The sequence below is a fragment of the Salvelinus fontinalis genome, chromosome 5, assembly GCF_029448725.1.
Source record: "Salvelinus fontinalis isolate EN_2023a chromosome 5, ASM2944872v1, whole genome shotgun sequence".
NCBI lineage: Eukaryota > Metazoa > Chordata > Actinopteri > Salmoniformes > Salmonidae > Salvelinus > Salvelinus fontinalis.
The window spans coordinates 47,099,858-47,120,551 of NC_074669.1; the positions used below are offsets into that span (position 1 = coordinate 47,099,858).

The following is a 20,694-nucleotide window of genomic DNA, read 5'->3' on the forward strand; positions in this document are numbered from 1 at the left end:
GGAATACCTATGTAAGAATGCTGCTCATTGACTACAGCTCAGCATTCAACACCATAGTACCCTCCAAGCTCATTATTAAGCTTGGGGCCCTGGGTCTCAACCCTGCCCTGTGCAATTGGGTCCTGGACTTTCCGACGGGCCGCCCCCAGGTGGTGAAGGTAGGAAACAACATCTACACTTCGCTGATCCCCAACACTAGGGCCCCACAAGGGTGCGTGCTAAGCCCCCTCCTGTACTCCCTGTTCACCCATGACTGTGTGACCAAGCACGCCTCCAACTCAATCATCAAGTTTGCAGATGACACAACAGTAGTGGGCTTGAATACCAACAACGACGAGACAGCCTACAGGGAGGAGGTGAGGGCACTCGGAGTGTGGTGTCAGGAAAACAACGGCTCACTCAACATAAACAAAACAAAGGAGATGATCGTGGACTTCAGCAAACAGCAGAGGGAGCACCCCCCCTAACCACATCAAAGGGACAGTGGTGGAGAAAGTGGAAAGTTTTTATTTAATTTTTTAAGTTCCTCGGCATACACATCACGGACAAACTGAAATGGTCCATCCACACAGACAGTGTATTCCTCGGCATACACATCACGGACAAACTGAAATGGTCCACCCACACAGACACCCCACTACCATCCAGAAGGCGAGGTCAGTACAGGTGCATCAAAGCTGGGACCGAGAGACTGAAACGGCTTCTATCTCAAGGCCATCAGATTGTTAAATAGCCATCACTAACACAGAGAGGCTGCTGCCTACATACGGACTCAAATCATTGGCCACTTTAATAAATGGATCACTAGTCACTTTAAATAATGCCACTTTAACGTTTACATATCTTACAATACTCATCTCATATGTGTGTATACTCTAATTTATACCATCTAATGCATCTTGCCTATGCTGCTCGGCCATCGCTCATCCATATGTACTGTACATATTCTTATTCCATCCCTTCACATTTGTGTATGAGGTAATTTTTGTGGAATTGTTAGATTACTTGTTAGATATTACTGCACTGTCGGAACTAGAAGCACAAGCATTTCGCTACACTCGCATTAACATCTGCTAACCATGTGTATGTTACCAATAAAATTTGATTTAATGTATGTGATATCAACAGAAGTATATTTTCTGGGTGATTTAAATATTTGACTGGCTCTTATCAAGCTGCCCACTCAAGAAAAAACGTCAAACTTTAACCGGTGCCTGCAACCTGGTTCAGTTTGTCAGTCAACCTACAGGGTATTTACAAACAGCACAGGAATGAAATCATCAACATGTTTTGATCACATCTTTACTAATGCTGCAGAAATTTGCTATAAAGCAGTAACCAAATCCATTAAATGAGGTGATCACAATATATACAATAGCCATATCTAGGAAAACCAAAGTTCTAAAGGCTGGGCCTAATATAATGTATAAGAGGTAATTTAACAAGTTTTGTGGTGATTCATATGTTGATGATGTAAAGAATATTTGCTGGTCTGTGGTGTGTGATGAGGAGCAAGACGCTGGGCTAGACACATTTTATGAAATTGCTTATTCCAGTTACTAATAAGCACGCACTCATTAAGAAAATGACTGTAAAAACAGTTAAATCCCCTTGGATTTGAGTAAATATGAGTAAATGTAAAATTGAATGGTTGAGGGATGAGGCGAAAGGTATGGCAAATAAGTCTGTCAGCCCAACTGCAAATGTACGGCAAATTAAGAAATCATGTTACTAAACTAAATAAAAATAAACTATACTATGAAACAAAAATAAATTCTATAATCAGATTCATCACAAAACCCACTGATATTGCCAACTACTTTTCTTATCTTGCCAAAGAAAAAGTAATTAAATTTGGGTATGACATACCAGCACCAAATGCTGACACTTCACATCCACGTATATCTGACCAAATTATGAAAGACAAGAATTGTACTTTTGAATTATGTAAAGTCAGTGTGGAAGAGGTGAAAAAATTGTTGTCTATTAACAATGACAAGCCACCGGGGTCTGACGCTCTGGATGGAAAATTGAGGATAATAACGGACGATATTGCCACTCCTATTTGACACATCATCAATTTAAGCCTACTAGAAAGTGTGTGCCCTCAGGTCTGGAGGGAAGCTAAAGTCATTCCGCTACCCAAGAATAGTAAAGCACCCTTTACTGGCTGAAATAGCCGACCAATCAGCCTGTTACCAACCCTTAGTAAACTTCTGGAAAGAATTGTGTTTGACCAGATACAATGCTATTTCACAGTAAACAAATTGACAACAGACTTTCAGCACGCTTATAGGGAAGGACACTCAGCAAGCACAGCACTTAGACAAATGACTGATTGGCTGGGAGAAATGAATGATAAAATGATTGTGGGGGCTGTCTTGTTAGACTTCAGTGCAGCTTTTGACATTATCGATCATAGTCTGCAGCTGGAAAATCATATGTCTTATGGCTTTACATCCTGCTATAATGTGGATAAAGAGTTACTTGTCTAACAGAACACAGAGGGTGTTCTTTAATGGAAGCCTCTCAAACATTATTCAGGTAGAATCAGGAATTCCCAGGGTAGCTGTTTAGGCCCCTTACTTTTTAAAATCTTTACTAACGATATGCTGCCAGTGTGTCTATGTATGCGGATGACGACACTATACACGTCAGCTACTACAGCTACTGAAATGATTGCAACACTTAACAAGGAGTTGCAGTTTGTTTCGTAATGGGTAGCAAGGAATAAGGCCGAAATATTTCCAAAACTAAAAGCATTGTATTTGGGACAAATCATTCACTAAACCCTAAACCTCAACTACATCTCATAATGAATAATGTGGAAATGGAGCAAGTTGAGGTGACTAAACTGCTTGGAGTAACCCTGTACTATAAACTGTCATGGTGAAAACATATTGATACAACAGTAGCTAAGTCTGTCCATAATGAAGCGCTGCTCTGCCATCTTAACAATACTACCAACAAGGCAAGTCCTACAGGCCCTAGTTTTGTCGCACCTAGACTTCTGTTCAGTAGTAATATCAGGTGACACGAAGAGGGACTTAGGAAAATTGCAGTTGTCTCAGAACAGGGCAGCACGGCTGGCCCTTCAAAGTACACAGAGAGCTAACATTAATGACATGCATGTCAATCTCTCATGGCTCAAAGTGGAAGAGATTGACTTCATTACTACTTGTTTTTGTAAGAGGTGTTGACACGCTGAATGTGCCAAGCTGTCTCTTTTAAAGTACTTGCACACAGCTCGGACACCCATGTGTAACGGATGTGAAATGGCTATCTAGTTAGCGGTGGTGCGCACTAATAGCCTTTCAATCAGTGACGTCACTTGCTCTGAGACCTTGAAGTAGTGGTTCCCCTTGCTCTTCAAGGGCCGTGGCTTTTGTGGAGCGATGGGTAACGAAGCTTCGTGGGTGACTGTTGTTGATGTGTGCAGAAGGTCCCTGGTTCGCGCCAGGGTTGGGGCGAGGGGACGGACTAAAATTATGCTGTTACACATGCGTACTCCACAAGACATGCCACCAGAGGTTTCTTCACAGTCCCCAAGTCCAGAACAGACTATGGAAGGCGCACAGTACTACATAGAGCCATGACTACATGGAACTCTATTCCACAGGTAATTGATGCAAGCAGTAGAATCAGATATAAAAACCGGGTAAAAATACACCTTATGGAACAACTGGGACTGTGAAGAGTCACACAAAGGTACAGACACATGCATACTCATTGATTTGTGATATTGTTGCATAGTGGTATCAAACATTTTGTATATTGTCTATATGTAGTAGTGTAATAATGTTATATGATGTACTGTTTTATCTTTGGATTTATATGTAATGTAAGTGCTTTAATATGCTTGGACCACAGCTAGTGTAGCTGCTGCCTTGGCAAAGGGGTCTTGTGTACCCATCTACTCCCCTCCCTCCCTCCCTCCCTCCCTCCCTCCCTCCCTCCCTACCTCCCTCCCTCCCTCCCTCCCTCCCTCCCTCCCTCCCTCCCTGAGGTGAATGGGACGTGAAATTATGTATTAATTTCCTTTTATAGCATTATTATTAGCATTATGTTATGAGGGAGACCTGGACTGGGACAGATGGAAATAGGACAGTTGTACAGAGTGAATGTCCACGTTCAGTCTGTGGTTCTCTGGCTGTAATTTGTTTGAGTCTCTCCTTGATCTCATCCCTTTATCTAATCTCTGTCTCATTGGTCTTTGCAGCCTGTCTGTGTCTCCCCTAGGCTCATACGTGTCATACGGTTTTACCTGCCTCGAGTTTACCCACATATTTGATGCCTACATTCCTGCTGTTGATGTTATTGTGGACTAAAGAGGAGATCTCGATTGACTAACAGATTGGCTGAAACTAGTAATAGTTATATGGCTAGAGAGGAAGCGAAGAGAGAATTTGAGGGTCGGACAAAGGAAAGACTTTGAGATTCAAACCTTTGAGAGTTGGATTCAGGAAGCGCAGAGGACACAAAGGACTGAGAGAGGAGTGAAGTCCTGACCAGCCAGAGAGAGCCCCGTAATTAGAGAATAGCACAGTAAAGCTCCTCTAGTCAGATTATTATATACCGTACATCACTGGAGTCTGGAATAACCTAATCTGGACTCAATCCACCCAGCTTAAACACACACAGACACACACACACACAAAGTCTTGTATAACTAACCTTGTGGGGATACAAAATTCAGTCCCATTCAAAATCCTTTTGGATTTTGCTTGCCCCGGTCTGCTAACTACTAGGTTGCCTGCCCTGGTCAGCTAACTGCTAGCCACTGCTAACTGCTTGCTTGCTAACCCGGTCTGCTAACTGCTAGCTTGCCAGCCCCGGTCTGCTAACTGCTAGCTTGTTTAGCCCCGGCCTACTAACTGTTAGCTTGTTAGCATCGGCCTGCTAACTGACTGAATCGCGTGTCCCGAGTCAGCCCAACCACTCACTGGACCCATATGTTCACTTGGCTACGCATGCCTCTCTCTAATATCAATATGCCTCGTCCATTACTGTCCTGGTTAGTGATTACTGTCTTATTTCACTGTAGAGCCTTTAGCCCTGCTCAATATGCCTTAACCAACCATGTTGTTCCACCTCCTACATATGCGATGACATCACCTGATTTAAACGTCTCTAAAGAATATATCTCTCTCATAATTACTCAATGCCTAGGTTTACCTCCAATGTACTCACATCCTACCTTACCTTTGTCTGTACACTATGGCTTGAATCTATGCTATCGTACCCAGAAACCTGCTCCTTTTACTCTCTGTTCCGAACCTGCTAGACGGCCAGTTCGTATAGCATTTAGCCGTACCCTTATCCTACTTCTTCTCTGTTCCTCTGGTGATGTAGAGGTTAATCAAGGTCCTGCAGTGCCTAGCTCCACTCCCACTCCCCAGGTGCTCTCATTTGTTGACTTCTGTAACCGTAAAAGCCTTGGTTTCATGCATGTTAACATTAGAGGCCTACTCCCTAAGTTTGTTTTACTCACTGCTTTAGCACACTCTGCCATCCCGGATGTCTTAGCCGTGTCTGAATCCTGGCTTAGGAAAACCACCAAAAACCCTGAAATCTTCATCGCTAACTATAACATTTTCCCGCCAAGATAGAACTGCCAAAGGGGGCGGTCTTGCAATCTACTGCAAAGATAGCCTGCAGAGTTCTGTCTTACTATCTAAGTCTGTACCCAAACAATTTGAGCTTCTACTTCAAAAAATTCACCTTTCCAGAAACAAGTCTCTCACTGTTCCTGCTTGCTATAGACCTCCCTCTGCCCCCAGCTGTGCCCTCGATACCATATCTGAATTGATTGCCCCCCATCTATCTTCTGAGCTTGTGCTACTAGGTGACCTAAGCTGGGACATGCTTACCACCCCGGCCATCCTACAATCTAAACTTGATGCCTACAATCTAAACTTGAAATCTCACATAAATTATCAATGAACCTTCCAGGTACAACTCCAAATCCGTAAATACGGGCACCCTCATAGATGTCATCCTAACTAACTCGCCCTCCAAATACACCACTGCTGTTGCAAATCAAGATCTCAGCAATCACTGCTTCATTGCCTGCATCAGTAATGGGTCTGCGACCAAACGACCACCCCTCATCACTGTCAAACGCTCCCTAAAATACTTCTGCGAGCAGGCCTTTCTAATCAACCTGGCCGGGGTATCCTGGAATGACATTGGCCTAATCCCGTCAGTAGATGATTCCTGGCTATTCTTTAAAAGTGCCTTCCTCACCATCTTAAATAAGCATGCCCCATTCAAAAAATGTAGAACTAGGAATAGATATAGTCCTTGGTTCACTCCAGACCTGTCTGCCCTTGACCAGCACAAAAACATCCTGTGGCGTTCTACATTAGCATCGAATAGCCCACGTGATATGCAACTTTTCAGGGAAGTTAGGAACAAAGATACACAGTTAGGAAAGCTAAGGCTAGCTTTTTCAAACAGAAATTTGCATCCTGTAGTACTAACTCAAAAAAGTTGTAGGACACTGTAAAGTCCATGGAGAATAAGAGCACCTCCTCCCAGCTGCCCACTGCTCTGAGGTTAGGAAACACTGTCACCACCGATAAATCCACTATAATGGAGAATTTCAATAAGCATTTCTCTACGGCTGGCCATCCTTTCCACCTGGCTACCCCTACCCCGGTCAACTGCCCGGCACCCTCCAAAGCAACCCGCCAAAGCCCCCACCATTTCTCCTTCACCCAAATCCAGATAGCTGATGTTCTGAAAGAGCTGCAAAATCTGGACCCCTACAAATCAGTCGTTCTAGACAATCTGGACCCTCTCTTTCTAAAATGATCTGTCGAAATTGTTGCAACCCCTATTACTAGCCTGTTCAACCTCTCTTTCGTATTGTTTGAGATTCCCAAAGATTGGAAACCTGCCGCGGTCATCCCCCTCTTCAAAGGCGGAGACACTCTAGACCCAAACTGCCACAGACCTATATCTATCCTACCCTGTCTTTCTAAGGTTTTCGAAAGCCAAGTTAACAAATAGATTACCGACCATTTCGAATCCCACCGTACCTTCTCCGCTATGCAATCTGGTTTCAGAGCTGGTCATGGGTGCACCTCAGCCACGCACAATGTCCTAAACGACATCATAACCGCCATCGATAAGAGACATTACCGTGCAGCCGTATTCATCGACCTGGCCAAGGCTTTCGACTCTGTCAATCACCACATTCTTATTGGCAGACTCGACAACCTTGGTTTCTCAAATGATTGCCTCGCCTGGTTCACCAACTGCTTCTCTGATAGAGTGTGCTTCTCTGATAGAGTGTGTCTCTGACAGAGTGTGTCAGTGTGTCAAATCGGAGGGCCTGTTGGCCGGACCTCTGGCAGTCTCCATGGGGGTGCCACAGGGTTCAATCATTGGGCCGACTTCTCTGTATACATCAATGATGTTGCTCTTGCTGCTGGTGATTCTCTGATACACCTCTACGCAGACGACACCATTCTGTATACTTCTGGTCCCTCTTTGGACACTGTGTTAACTAACCTCCAGACGAGCTTCAATGCCATACAACTCTCCTTCCGTGGCCTCCAACTGCTCTTAAACGCAAGTAAAACTAAATGCATGCTATTCAACCGATCACTGCCCGCACCTGCCCCTGCCAGAGTAGTGATGCTGGACGGGCGGGCAGGTGCGGGCAGTGATCGGTTGAATAGCATGCATTTAGTTTTACTTGCTCTGACTTAGAATACGTGGACAACTACAAATACCTAGGTGTCTGGTTAGATTGTAAACTCTCCTTCCAGACTCACATTAAGCATCTCCAATCCAAAATTAAATCTAGAATCGGCTGCCTATATTGCAACAAAGCATCCTTCACTCATGCTGCCAAACATACCCTCGTAAAACTGACCATCCTACCGATCCTCGACTTTGGTGATGCCATCTATAAAATAGCCTCCAACACTCTACTCAACAAACTGGATGCAGTCTATCACAGTGCCATCCGTTTTGTCACCAAAGCCCCATACACTACCCACCATTGCTCTCGTTGGTTGGCCCTCGCTTCATACTCGTCGCCAAACCCACTGGTTACAGGTTATCTACAAGTCTCTGCTAGGTAAAGGCCCGCCTTATCTCAGCTCACTGGTCACCATAGCAGCACCCACTCGTAGCACACGCTCCAGCAGGTATATCTCACTGGTCACCCCCAAAGCCAATTCCTCCTTTGGTCGTCTTTCCTTCCAGTTCTCTGCTGCCAATGACTGGAACGAACTGCAAAAATCTCTGAAGCTGGAGACTCACATCTCCCTCACTAGCTTAAAGCACCAGCTGTCAGAGCAGCTCACAGATCACTGCACCTGTACATAGCCCATCTGTAAACAGCCCATCTATCTACCTACCCTCATCCCCATACTGTATTTATTTATTTATCTTGCTCCTTTGCACCCCAGTATCTCTACTTGCACATTCGTCTTCTGCACATCTACCATTCCAGTGTTTAATTGCTATATTGTACTTACTTTGCCACCATGGCCTATTTATTGCCTTAACTCCCTTATCTTACCTCATTTACCTCACTGTATTTAGACTTTTTGTTATCTTTGTTCTACTGTATTATTGACTGTATGTTTTGTTTATTCCATGTGTAACTCTGTGTTGTTGTATGTGTCGAATTGCTATGCTTTATCTTGGCCAGGTCGCAGTTGCAAATGAGAACTTGTTCTCAACTAGCCTACCTGGTTAAATAAAGGTTAAATGAAAAATGTATCATTTGACCAGTGCCAATCACTGCTAACAAGACCAGCCATATACGCTATGGTACATAACAATACTTAATTTGCACGTCAATAGTCAGTGTTGAAAAGCTCAATTGGTAGAGCAGGGAACTTGTAACGCCAGGGTAGTAGGTTTGATTCCCAGGACCACCGATACGTAAAATGTATGCACGCATGAGTCATGAATGGCAAATGAGTCTGGCTGCACAACTGATTGGCTGCAAATTTAGAAATCATGTCACTAAAGGGAATATAAAGAAGAATAAACTATACTATGAAACAAAGATAAATGATATAAAGAATGATAGTAAAAAGCTTTGGAGCCCCTTAACCTTTTGTCAATAGGGGAGCAGTTAGCATTTTTTTTCTTCTGGGTGTCGCCAAATTAAACTGCCTCGTACTCAATTCTTGCTCGTACAATATGCATATTATTAATTCTATTGGATAGAAAACACTCTCTAGTTTCATAAACCGTTGGAATTATGTCTGTGGGTGACCCAGAACTCTTTCTACAGCGAAATCCATGACAGGTACTGCGAAGGTCTGAGAGCGAAGCTCTGGTCTCAGATCAGTTTTAAAGGTCTGTGTGTATCCTATGGAACGACATGAACTGCACCCGCCTTCCCCTGGATGTCAGTAACTAATGAGAAGTGGAATGGGCTTTATACGTAGCTCTCAGAGGTTATAAAAGTCCAAGGAGTGAGGTGCGCCTTCTTTTCGACGCTGACCATTGCGCAGAGAGGGACCTCAGGATGCCATTTTCAAACGCTCAGTTATCAACGTTAGATGTATCCGTCTGTAATTTAATTCGATATAGGTGTTAGACACATCATAACGAAGCTATTTTAAACCGAGTTATATCAGATTATGCGAGTATATTGCTATTTTTCGGAATTTCCTCAGTATTGCGTCTTGAGGATTTGGACACGTTGGGGCAAAATAGCTATTGTTAGCTATTGTTAGCTGCTATATCAGAAGTTGAATGCAACGTTTTACAACCAAGCAACGATTATTTTGGACAAAGGACCACTTGGCCAAGATTCTGATGGAAGCTCGTCGAAAAGTAAGAGCTATTTATGATGTTATTCCGTTTTTATGTGGAAAAATGTAAACTCAATAATGGCGACTAGTGACGCAATTATTGCGGCACTAGTCTGGCTGTAACGCACACTGTATGTCTAGTAACGTTAATTTTAAAAATCTAACTCAGCGGTTGCATTAATAACTAATGCATCTTTCATTTCATGTCCAACCTGTATTTTTTTAGTCAAGTTTATGAATAGTTTTCGATAAGATTAGGTGCCTTTCCAAAATGGCGCCGGGCAAATTGCTTGATTTTTTGCCCACTAATCACGTTGTGTAACCACGAATTGTGCGGCTAAATATGCAAATTTTCGATCAAACTCTATATGGATTGTGTAATATGATGTTACAGGAGTGTCATCGGAAGAATTCTGAGAAGGTTAGTGAAAAAATTAATATATTTTGGCGATGATAACGATATCGCTCTCTTTGGCTTGAATCAATGGTCGGGTAACATTTGCATATGTGGTATGCTAATATAACGATTTATTGTGTTTTCGCTGTAAGACACTTTGAAAATCTGAAATATTGTCTGAATTCACAAGATCTGTGTCTATCCATTGCTGTGAGCTGTGTATTTTTAAGAAATGTTTTATGATGAGTAAATTGGTAATACACGTTGCTCTATGTAGTAATTCTAGTCGCTTTGGGGAGATTTGTGATGGTGGCTGCAATTGCAAACTATGATTTATACCTGAAATATGCACATTTTTCTAACAAAACCTATGCTATACAATAAATATGTTATCAGACTGTCATCTGATGAGGTTTTTTCTTGGTTAGTGGCTATCAATATCTTTATTTGTCCGAATTGGTGAGAGCACCTGATGGAGTAAGAAACTGATGGAGTTAGAAAAGTGGTGTCTTTTGCTAACGGGGTTAGCTAATAGATTTCCATATTTGGTCTTCCCTGTAAAACATTTAAAAAATCTGAAATGGTGGATTTATTCACAAGATCTGTATCTTTCATTTGGTGTCTTGGACTTGTGATTTAATGATATTTAGATGCTACTATTTAACCTGTTGAGGCTGGGGGCGCTGAAGTCACTATTTATGCTAATCGTGTAATTTTTGAAACGGCTTCCCACAAAATTCTTGATCGTACAATATGCATATTATTATTATTATTGGATAGAAAACAGTCTATAGTTTCTATAGGAGTTGAAATTTTGTCTCTAAGTGGAACAGAACCCATTCTACAGCAATTTCCCTGACATGGAGTCAGAGTTCAGAAATGTTGGCCCCTGATCTGGAGTCAGTTAAAAGGCCACAGTTATTGCTATGAGTATACGGACACTGCTTACGTCTTCCCCTGGATGCCTTTACGTGATGACGATTTGAATGGGGTCGATTGCGCGTTCACAGGCACTACAAATTAAAAAACCCTGTAGCTAGTCACTCTTTTCTTGCTGCGTCATGCGCCTGGAGGACATCGACCCGCACTTGTTCCAAGCATTAGTGGAGGGAGTAATATTACTCTGGTCATGTTTCTACTCGTTATAGGAGTTAAAAACATCATAAGGTAGTTAATTTAAAGCGTTTTATAGCAATTTATATCCGTTTAGTGCGATTTTGGGACATTTATTTCTGAAACGCTGTGAATCGCTGGGCACGCTTCCAGTTCATCCCGAACGCAGTTGGCATTTCCACATGGCAAGAGGACAGCTTTCCACCAAAAGACGATTAGACCCAAGAAAGGATCCTTTGCCCAAGATACTGATGGAAGAACAGCTCAAAGTAGGAAATTTTTATTATGATAAATCGTGTTTCTGTCGAAAAATGTTAGTGGCTTAGGACGCCATGTTTTTTGACGTAGCTTCGCTTGGCGCAAACTGTATTGAAAAGTAAGGATAATTTAAAAAATGTAATTCCGCGATTGTATTAAGAATTAAATTGTCTATCAATCGCTGTCCACCCTATATTTTTTAGTCACGTTTATGAGTATTTATGTATAAGAGTAGATCACTGTCTAATATGGCGCACGGACATTTTCTCACCAGCTGGGCTACATTTCACATTGTCTAACCATGATTTTGGTGGCTAAATATGCACATTTTCGAACAAACTGTATATGTATGTTGTAATGTGATGTTACAGGGGTTTCATCTGAAGAATTCTGAGAAGGTTAGTGAAAAAAATAATATATTTTGGCGATGTTGACGTTATCGCTCTCTTTGGCTAGAATCAATGCTGGGCTGCTATGTGCTATGTGCTATGCTAATATAACGATTTATTGTGTTTTCGCTGTAAGACACTTAGAAAATCTGAAATATTGTCTGTATTCACAGGATCTGTGTCTTTCGATTAGTGTATGCTGTGTATTTTTACGAAATGTTTGATGATTAGTAAGTAGGTAAACACGTTGCTCTATGTAGTTATTCTAGTCCATTTGTGACGGTGGGTGCAATTGTAACCTATGCCATCTACCTGAAATATGCACATTTTTCTAACAAAACCTATCCCATACCATAAATATGTTATCAGACTGTCATCTGATGAGTTTTTTTCTTGGTTAGGGGCTATAAATATCTTAGTTTAGCCGAATTGGTGATAGCTACTGGTGTTGGTGGACAAATAAAAGATGGTGGATTATGCTAATGTGTTTTTAGGTAATAGATTTACATCTTTACATATTGTGTCTTCCCTGTAAAACATTTTAAAAATCGGACATGTTGGCTGGATTCACAAGATCTGTGTCTTTCATTAGCTGTATTGGACTTTAATGTGTGAAAGTTAAATATTTTAAAAAAATATTATTTTTTGAATTTCGCGGCTCTGCCTTTTCAGTGGGGGTGGGGGGGGAGTGCCACTAGCGGCACCCTCATCCTAGACAGGTTAATTGTGACGCTATGCTAGCGATGCTAATCAGTGTGGGGGGGGGGGGGGGGGGGGGGTGATCCCGGATCCGGGTTTCTGAGGCGGTAAAAGTGAATAAATTATTGTAGTGATGAAGTCAATCTCTCCTCCACTTTGAGCCATGAGAGATTTACATACATATTATTGTTAGCTCTCCATGTACATTTAAGGGCCATCCGTGCTGCCCTGTTCCGAGGCAATTGATGTCATTAGTAAAGATTGAGACAAGTAAGGGGCCTAGACAACTGCTTCCCTCCAGGCTGAGGGCACACACTTTCTAGTAGGCTTAGATTGACGATATGGTAAATAGGAGTGGCAATATCTTCCGCTATTATCCTGACTAATCCAAGTTGTCAGACCCCGGTGGCTTGTCATTGTTGACATACAACAATCATTTTTTCCCCTCTTCCACACTCACTTTACGGAATTAAAAATTACAATTCTTGTCTTTCATAATTTGATCAGTTATACTTGGTTACACTGACAGCGTTTGTTGCTGGCATGTCATGCCTAAGTTTGCTAATCTTGCCATTGAACGAAATCATTAAAAGTAGTTGGCAGGTAGCCTAGTGGTTAGAGCATTGGGCCAGTAGCTGGAAGGTTGCTGGATTGAATCCCTGAGCTGACAAGGTAAAAATCTGTTGTTCTGCCCGTGAGCAAGACAGTTCCCCAGGCGCTGAAAATGTGGATGTCGTTTAAGGCAGCCCCCCGCACCTCTCTGATTCAGAGGGGTTGGGTTAAATGTGGAAGACATTTCAGTTGAGTACTTTCAGTTGGACAACTGACTAGGTACCCCCCTTTCCCAGTATCAGTGTTTTTTGTAATGAATGAGCCATCTGATTCAATGAATGATGGAGCTGAGTTTGCCTTTTCGACCAAAAATGTATTTAAAAGGTACATCAAAACAACTGCTACTGAACTTGAAGTAGGCCTTCAATTTGAACACTGGCTTGAATGTCTGATATAAAATTACAGATCCCTGTCAGGTCTGTTCCTGTTCCTCCCCTCCCCTCCGGCGTACAACGTCGCCAGAGTACTAACCACCGGTCCTGGGATTCGTCATTACGCACAACTGGCACTCATCATCATTATGATTCACACCTGGAGTCCATTACCTTCATACTTTTCTCCCCTTATATGTCATTCTCCCATGTTCACTCACCAGTTGGTATTGTTCTTGTGTATCGGCATTCTGCCTTAAGTTAATGTTTTGTTCTTGGTTTTGTTGTTTGATTAAACACGTTGCACCTGCTTTGGACTCAACACCCAATCATTACAGAATACGAACTCAAAATATGGAAGCAGCAGGACAACCGGACATCTCCCAGACAATCAATGAACAAGGTGAACTTCTTCATCAACACCATGATCAGCTGGCTCAACTGGGGACGGCCATGGAAGAGGTTCTCCTCAGTCTACAACGTCTCAACAGCGGAGGATATTCTAGAGCCAGTCTACCCAACGAGTCAGCACACCAGCCCATTCAGCAACCCGCTCAGGTCAGCGATGCCCGTCTATACCTCCCTGAGAAATATGACGGGACATCATCCAAATGCCATGGCTTCCTCCTTCAGTGCTCCCTCCATTTCGCACATCAGATGGGAGCCCCCACCACCGAGAGGTCTAAAGTTGCCACGGTTATTTCTCTGCTGACTGGGCGGGCATTGGAATGGGCTATGACCGTCTGGGAGAGAGGAGAGGATCTGGAGTCTTATGAGGGGTTCATGGCTCTGTTTAAATGTATTTTCAATCATCCCGCAGAGGGCAGAGAGGGAGGTGAGCTTCAGCTCCAGCAGGGGAATCAGACGCTTACCTTCTGGGCAGTAGCAGCTTCCAGTGGATGGAATGAGCCGGTGATTAGCACACTATTTAGAAGGAGGAGGTCCAGACGGAACTGGCCTGCCAAGATGACAACCTCACCCTGGACACACTCATTGCGATGGCCATCTGTCTGGATAGCCTCTTCCGGGAGTGTCGACATCTTATCTCTTCTCTCCCTCTTCGGCGCATGTTCGGGATCAGAGCCTGAACCCATGGAGGTAGGGGTCACATGCCTTCCCACATGCCTTCCAGAGCTGGGGCTCTGTCTGTACTGTGGCCAGGGAGGGCACAAGCGCCAGCGGTGTCCGTTACTAAAGAATCCGGGATCCACTAGAGCAGAGGGACGGTCACGTGATGTTACATCCCCTGGACCAGGAGTGAGTATTCCATCTGCTGCTCTTCCTGTTACTCGTTTTAGTACCCATCACTCTGGCTGACTGTCCCTCATGCCTTTTGTCTACAGCTTTAGTGGATTCCGACACCGCTGGGAGCTTTATGGATCAGACCCTTGCCTCCTCTCTCAATATTACTACCTACCCGCTCTCCTCTCCTTTTCTGGTTCAAGGTCTCGACTGTCGGTCTCTAGGATCCAGAACCATCACACACATCACCCAACCACTCACCCTCACCGTGGAGCCCAATCACCAGAAAAACATTCCCTTCATCACACGTGCACCAGTTCACAAGATCATCCTCGGCCTACCTTGGCTTCAGAGCCATAACCCTACCATCTCATGGTCGAGGATGAGAATCATTGACTAGTCACCTGAATACCGGAAGACCTGCTTCCCTGTCCCCTGTGGTTCCACGTTGGTTGAGAGTCCTGTGGTTGCCCAACATCCCAGGGAATATCAGGATCTAAGGGAGGTATTCTCCAAGACCCGCGCTACCTGTCTCCCTCCTCATCGCCCCTTGGGACTGTGCCAATGACCTGTTTTCCGGTGCCACACCTCCGCGCAGACGCATCTACCCTCTGGCGGTGGCTGAGACCCAGGCCATGGAGGACTACATTCAAGAGGCGCTTCAACAGATGGGAGATTACGTGTGTGTGTAATGCATAAACAATTTGTAAAAATTCTCTTATCTCAGGGCCCTATGATGCATTGCATTTGCAAAAGACCAAATTTGATAGTCTGTCAGTCGTTGATTTTAGTACAGATCAAAGCTGGGAATTATGATGTCCTCTCATTTCAACTCAGTACATTCAAAAAATGAAATATAAATTTCATAAATATTCTGTGAAAATAATATTAGATTCTCTAAATCATGAGATTCACTTGACTATATAACTTTGCTGTGAATATTCAGATAGCAGATGACATAAACCAAACCAACAGGTAGCCTAAATGTCTGTAACTACATGTCAGTCAAGCCAAAGTACAGCAACAATATCATCTTGGCATGGACTTCGTTCATTGGACTTTAACACCCTCTTGAAATATAATAGTCATAAATACCAAGGAGATACTCATGGAAGGTCTCTAATTTCGGTGTCTGTCTGTCTTTCTGTCTCTCTGTTTGTATTTGTTTCTTTGTTTGATCGTACAGTATGTGTTGTTTTGAGAGTTCGGGCTTCAGAGTGCGTTTGTTAGCTAGTCACATAAGTGGGTCACCTAAGTCAAGGGTGGGGGGGTCAAATATACAGGTCTGATTACAATTGGCTATGTGCTGAATCATCTCACTGTACATGTCTCTCTCTACAGTGCTCTCTGACTCACTTAGCCCGTGTCTCAAATAGCACTTATTTTGAGCAGGGCGCTCTACCACTAACTCTGTGAAAATTTCATTGCGATTGGACCCAGCAGGCTTTTAATAATGACATGAAATTTTAAGTGTGTAATTAATACATGCTCAGTGTACTGTACATTATAGACAATATTCAGCCCCACTTCATCAGAAAACCCTTAAAGAGAAGAGTGACATTAAGTACAAGGCCTGTTCTAAACTAGTCTAGCCTGCCATGTTTCAATGGCCAGACAGAAACTAATATATATTCCAATGTCCAGCCATAGACTAATATACAGTATATTCCAGTGGCCAGCCATAGACCAGCTCCTGTCCTGTCCCTCTACTGTGCAACATCTAACACCGCTGTGTGTCTATTCGTGGCATTAAAACACTCATATGATCTGCGAGTCATCTGGCAATAGTGCAGCCTCTGCATATAGCTACGTGTGACTCTGCCATCCCATACGGCTGATCAGGTTCAGATGGCAATTATTTCACGGTTTCACTGTCGAAGAAGAGGCAAGTAAATGTTGGGTAACATTATGTGTTGCACAGGAACAGTGTAATGGACTTAAATTCTCACTCTGTAAAATGTGCGTAATGCATTTACATTTAAGGGTGGACCTTTGAAAAATAATTATTTTTGTCAGAGGCCCACCCTTGAGTATTATTTATATCTGTAGAGAGCAACATTACATTCTTTAAGCATGATTTCAAGCTATAATACATAACTTGTTTACCAAGTCTCCTTTGACAACAAAAACATAATTTGTTTCTTATGATTCTAAGACATTAAACGGGGTCACACCGGGATCATGACAGAAGGTGCAGGTTAGTCGAGGTAATTGAGGTAATATGTACATGTAGGTAGGGGTAAATTGACTATGCATAGATAATATAAAATAAACAGCGAGTAGCAGCAGCTTAAAAAACATGGGGGGTCAATGCAAATAGTCTGGGTATCCATTTGATTAGCTGTTCAGGAGTCTTATGGCTTGGGGGTAGAAGCTGTTAAGAAGCCTCTTGGACCTAGACTTGGCGCTCCGGTACCGCTTGCTTGGCCACTCAGTTACAGGAGGGGACTAAGCACGCACCCCTCAGGGGCCCCTGTGTTGAGGGACAGCATGGCAGATGTGTTGTTGCCTACATTTACCTATCGTTACCACTTGGGGTGGCCTGTCAGGAAGTCCAGGATCCAGTTGCAGAGGGAGCTGTTTAGTCCCAGGGTCCTTATCTTGGTGGTGAGCTTTGAGGGCACAATGGTGTTGAACGCTGAGTCAGGTTTGAGGCAGGTTTGTCAGGTTTGTAGGCCTCCTTGCTTGCACATGCTTTTTCAGTTCTGCCTAAAAATTTTCTATGGGATTGAGGTCAGGGCTTTGTGATGGCCACTCCAATACCTTGACTTTGTTGTCCTTAAGCCATTTTGCCACAACTTTGGAAGTATGCTTGGGGTCATTGTCCATTTGGAAGACCCATTTGCGACCAAGCTTTAACTTCCTGACTGATGTCTTGAGATGTTGCTTCAATATATCCACATATCCTTCCTCTTGCTGCCATCTATTTTGTGAAGTGCACCAATCCCTCCTGCAGCATGATGGTTCATCAGAGGTTATAGTGGGATTTCTTATAAGCATCCGGGTTAGAGTCCCGCTCCTTGAAAGTTGCAGCTCTACCCATTAGCTCAGTGCAGATGTTGCCTGTAATCCATGGCTTCTGTTTGGGGTATGTACGCACGCTCACTGTGAGGACAACATCATCGATGCACTTATTGATGAAGCCGGTGACTGATGTGGTATACTACTCAATGCCATCGGACGAGTCCCGGAACATATTCCAGTCTGTGATAGCAAAAAACTCCTGTAGCTTAGCATCTCCATCATCTGACCACTACCGTTTTAAGCAAGTCACTGGTACTGGTACTTCCTGCAGGAATCAGGAGTATAGAATTATTGTCAGATTTGCCAAATGGAGGGCGAGGGAGAGCTTGTGTGTGGAGTAAAGGTGTGGAGTAAAGGATTTTTTCCCTTTTGTTGCTGGTAGAAATGAGGTAAAATGGATTTACGTTTCCCTGCATTGAGTGCTGTCTTAGTGCCAGCACCGGTTTGTGGTGGTAAATAGACAGCTACGAAAAATATAAATGAAAATGACTTGGGTAAATAGTGTGGTCTACAGCTTATCATGAGATACTCTACCTCAGGCGAGCAACACCTAGAGAATTCCTTAATATTTGATTTCACGCACCAGCTGTTATTGACAAATAGATATCGACCGCCACCCCATATATTACCGGAGGCAGCTGTTCTGTCTTGCCGATACATGGAAAAACCAGCCAGCTGTATATTATCCATGTCGTCGTTCAGCCACGACTTGGTGAAACATAGGATTTTACAGTTTTTATTATCCCGTTGGTAGGATAGTTTTGAACTGGGTGCTCATCCAGTTTATTCTCCAATGGTTGCACGTTGCCCAATTGGACAGATGGTAGAGGTGGGTTACCCACTCGCCGACGAATTCTCACAAGGCACCCCAACCTGCTTCCCCTGTATCGGCGACTTCTCTTCATGCGAATGATGGGATTTGGGCCTAGTCGGGTATCTCGAGTGAATCTTTCGCATCTGACTCATAAAAAAATATATATTTGTCCAGTTCGAGGTGAGTAATGCTGTTATGATATCCAGAAACTCTTTTCGATCATAAGAGACGGTGACAGAAACATTATGTACAAAATGAATTACAAACAACGTGAAAAAACACAGAAAATAGCACTATTGGTTAGGAGCCCATAACTCTCCTCCGGCGCCATTCTATTCATGCATACTGGCATCATAGTACATTGTACCTGTTGGCTGTAGCCCTATTCCTGCAGTCAAATGACCTAGTGGCCTCATGGGTCTAATGTTATTCATATTTTTCCTAATTAATACACTTTTAAATTTTTTGTGTTGCAGAAAATCCAGTGTTTCTATGTTAAACAGTTTTGTTATATTTCAGTCTTCTGTGATGCATATAAAATGTAATATTAGGATCCAAACTCAAAATTGAATACATTTCAACTCTATATCTGACATGGTGTCTTCTTTTTTTTTAATGCCCATAAGCATGTGTGTGAGGTGTATACTTTTGTGTCAAAGTAGATTTGTTTAAGACTATCAAGAAACACTCTGTGCGACCCTGATTTCGCCCACTAAAGCAAAATGAATACAATTATACTGAAATGTCTATCGGCAGGTAGGTACAGAACAAGAGTGGAGCAATAACCGCGGCGACAGCAGCAGAGGGTTTTTCTTTGGTTATTGGAGAGATAGCGGAGTCATTTGTTGACAGACGTTTGACGAAACAGACAAGCTCTATTTAGACCAGTATCCATTTCTCCCTCTCCCTCCCTTTTACAGTCCTAAGGGTCCCCCCTGTTTTCTGCCTCCTTCTCTTCCCTTTCTTCTTCCTTGTGTCCTTCCACAGTGCCTCCCTGTCTTCCCTGACCTCTATCCTTTTTTAATCCTTTCTTCTCACCTCTTCACTCTCTCTCTCTCTGGTTTCTCTACGTTCCATTACAGTACTTCACTCTCACCATCACTCGCCCTCTCCAGCTTATCTTCCTCAGTCTGTCTCGCTGTTGGTTGGTTTCTCTGTACATGGGTTGCGTTCCAAATGGCATCCTATTTTCTATAGAGGGCTCTGGTCAAAAGTACTGCACTATATAGGGACTGTGATGCCATTTGGACACAACCATGCTCACGGGAAGGAGGCAACTCTTCCTGACTGTTCTGCCACCTGGAGGGAACCAGAAATACTTCATTTAGGGTGGCAAGACACCAAGACGGGTAAGGCCAGTTACTCCTGTTAAAAATAATCGATTTATAGCCATATTCTAGGAGAGGAGGAGATAGTGAAGAGGGAGGGAAGGAAAGTCTGTCCCCGGATGATTTTACGTTACCTGTGTACTGAGACAACACCAATTAGGAAATTACGAACCACCTCACACCTGCGATCAAACCAGCCCCCAAAGTTACCACATCTTAGGTATAGCTACAGAACGCCAGGCACCCAATCTCAGCAGCCCTCAGTCTTGGTGCGGTGACCTGTTTCCATGGTGACTCCTTTAACCATTCTCTTACTTTGAGCCGTCCCACAATAGCTCAGCAAATCAGGTTCCCTTTCAGTGACTCCTGTTGACTGGTTGGTCGATAATAGAGAGAGAGAGACTTGAGAGAGGGAGAGAGAAAGAGAGTAGGAGAGGATACGACAGAGAGAGAGAAAGAAAAAGAGAGTGAGAGAAAGAGAGAGAGAGAGAAAGAGCGAGAGAGAGCAAGAGAGAGAGAGAGAGACTACGAGAGAGGTCAGTCAATAATGATGTGGTCCTCCTTACTGAGAGGTCAGTAAGGAGGTCAGTCAATAACGATGTGGTCCATATGCCATAACCTACTTTTTGTGTCGCTACACATTTCACTGCAATATG

General features: G+C 43.3%; 1 protein-coding gene across 1 annotated transcript in view; it reads left to right on the top strand.

The window, feature by feature from the left end:
* LOC129855717 (ATP-sensitive inward rectifier potassium channel 12-like) overlaps positions 1 to 20,694 on the top strand; it is a 43,631-nt gene that overhangs the window by 19,872 nt on the left and 3,065 nt on the right. The gene's annotated exons all lie outside the window — the stretch shown is intronic.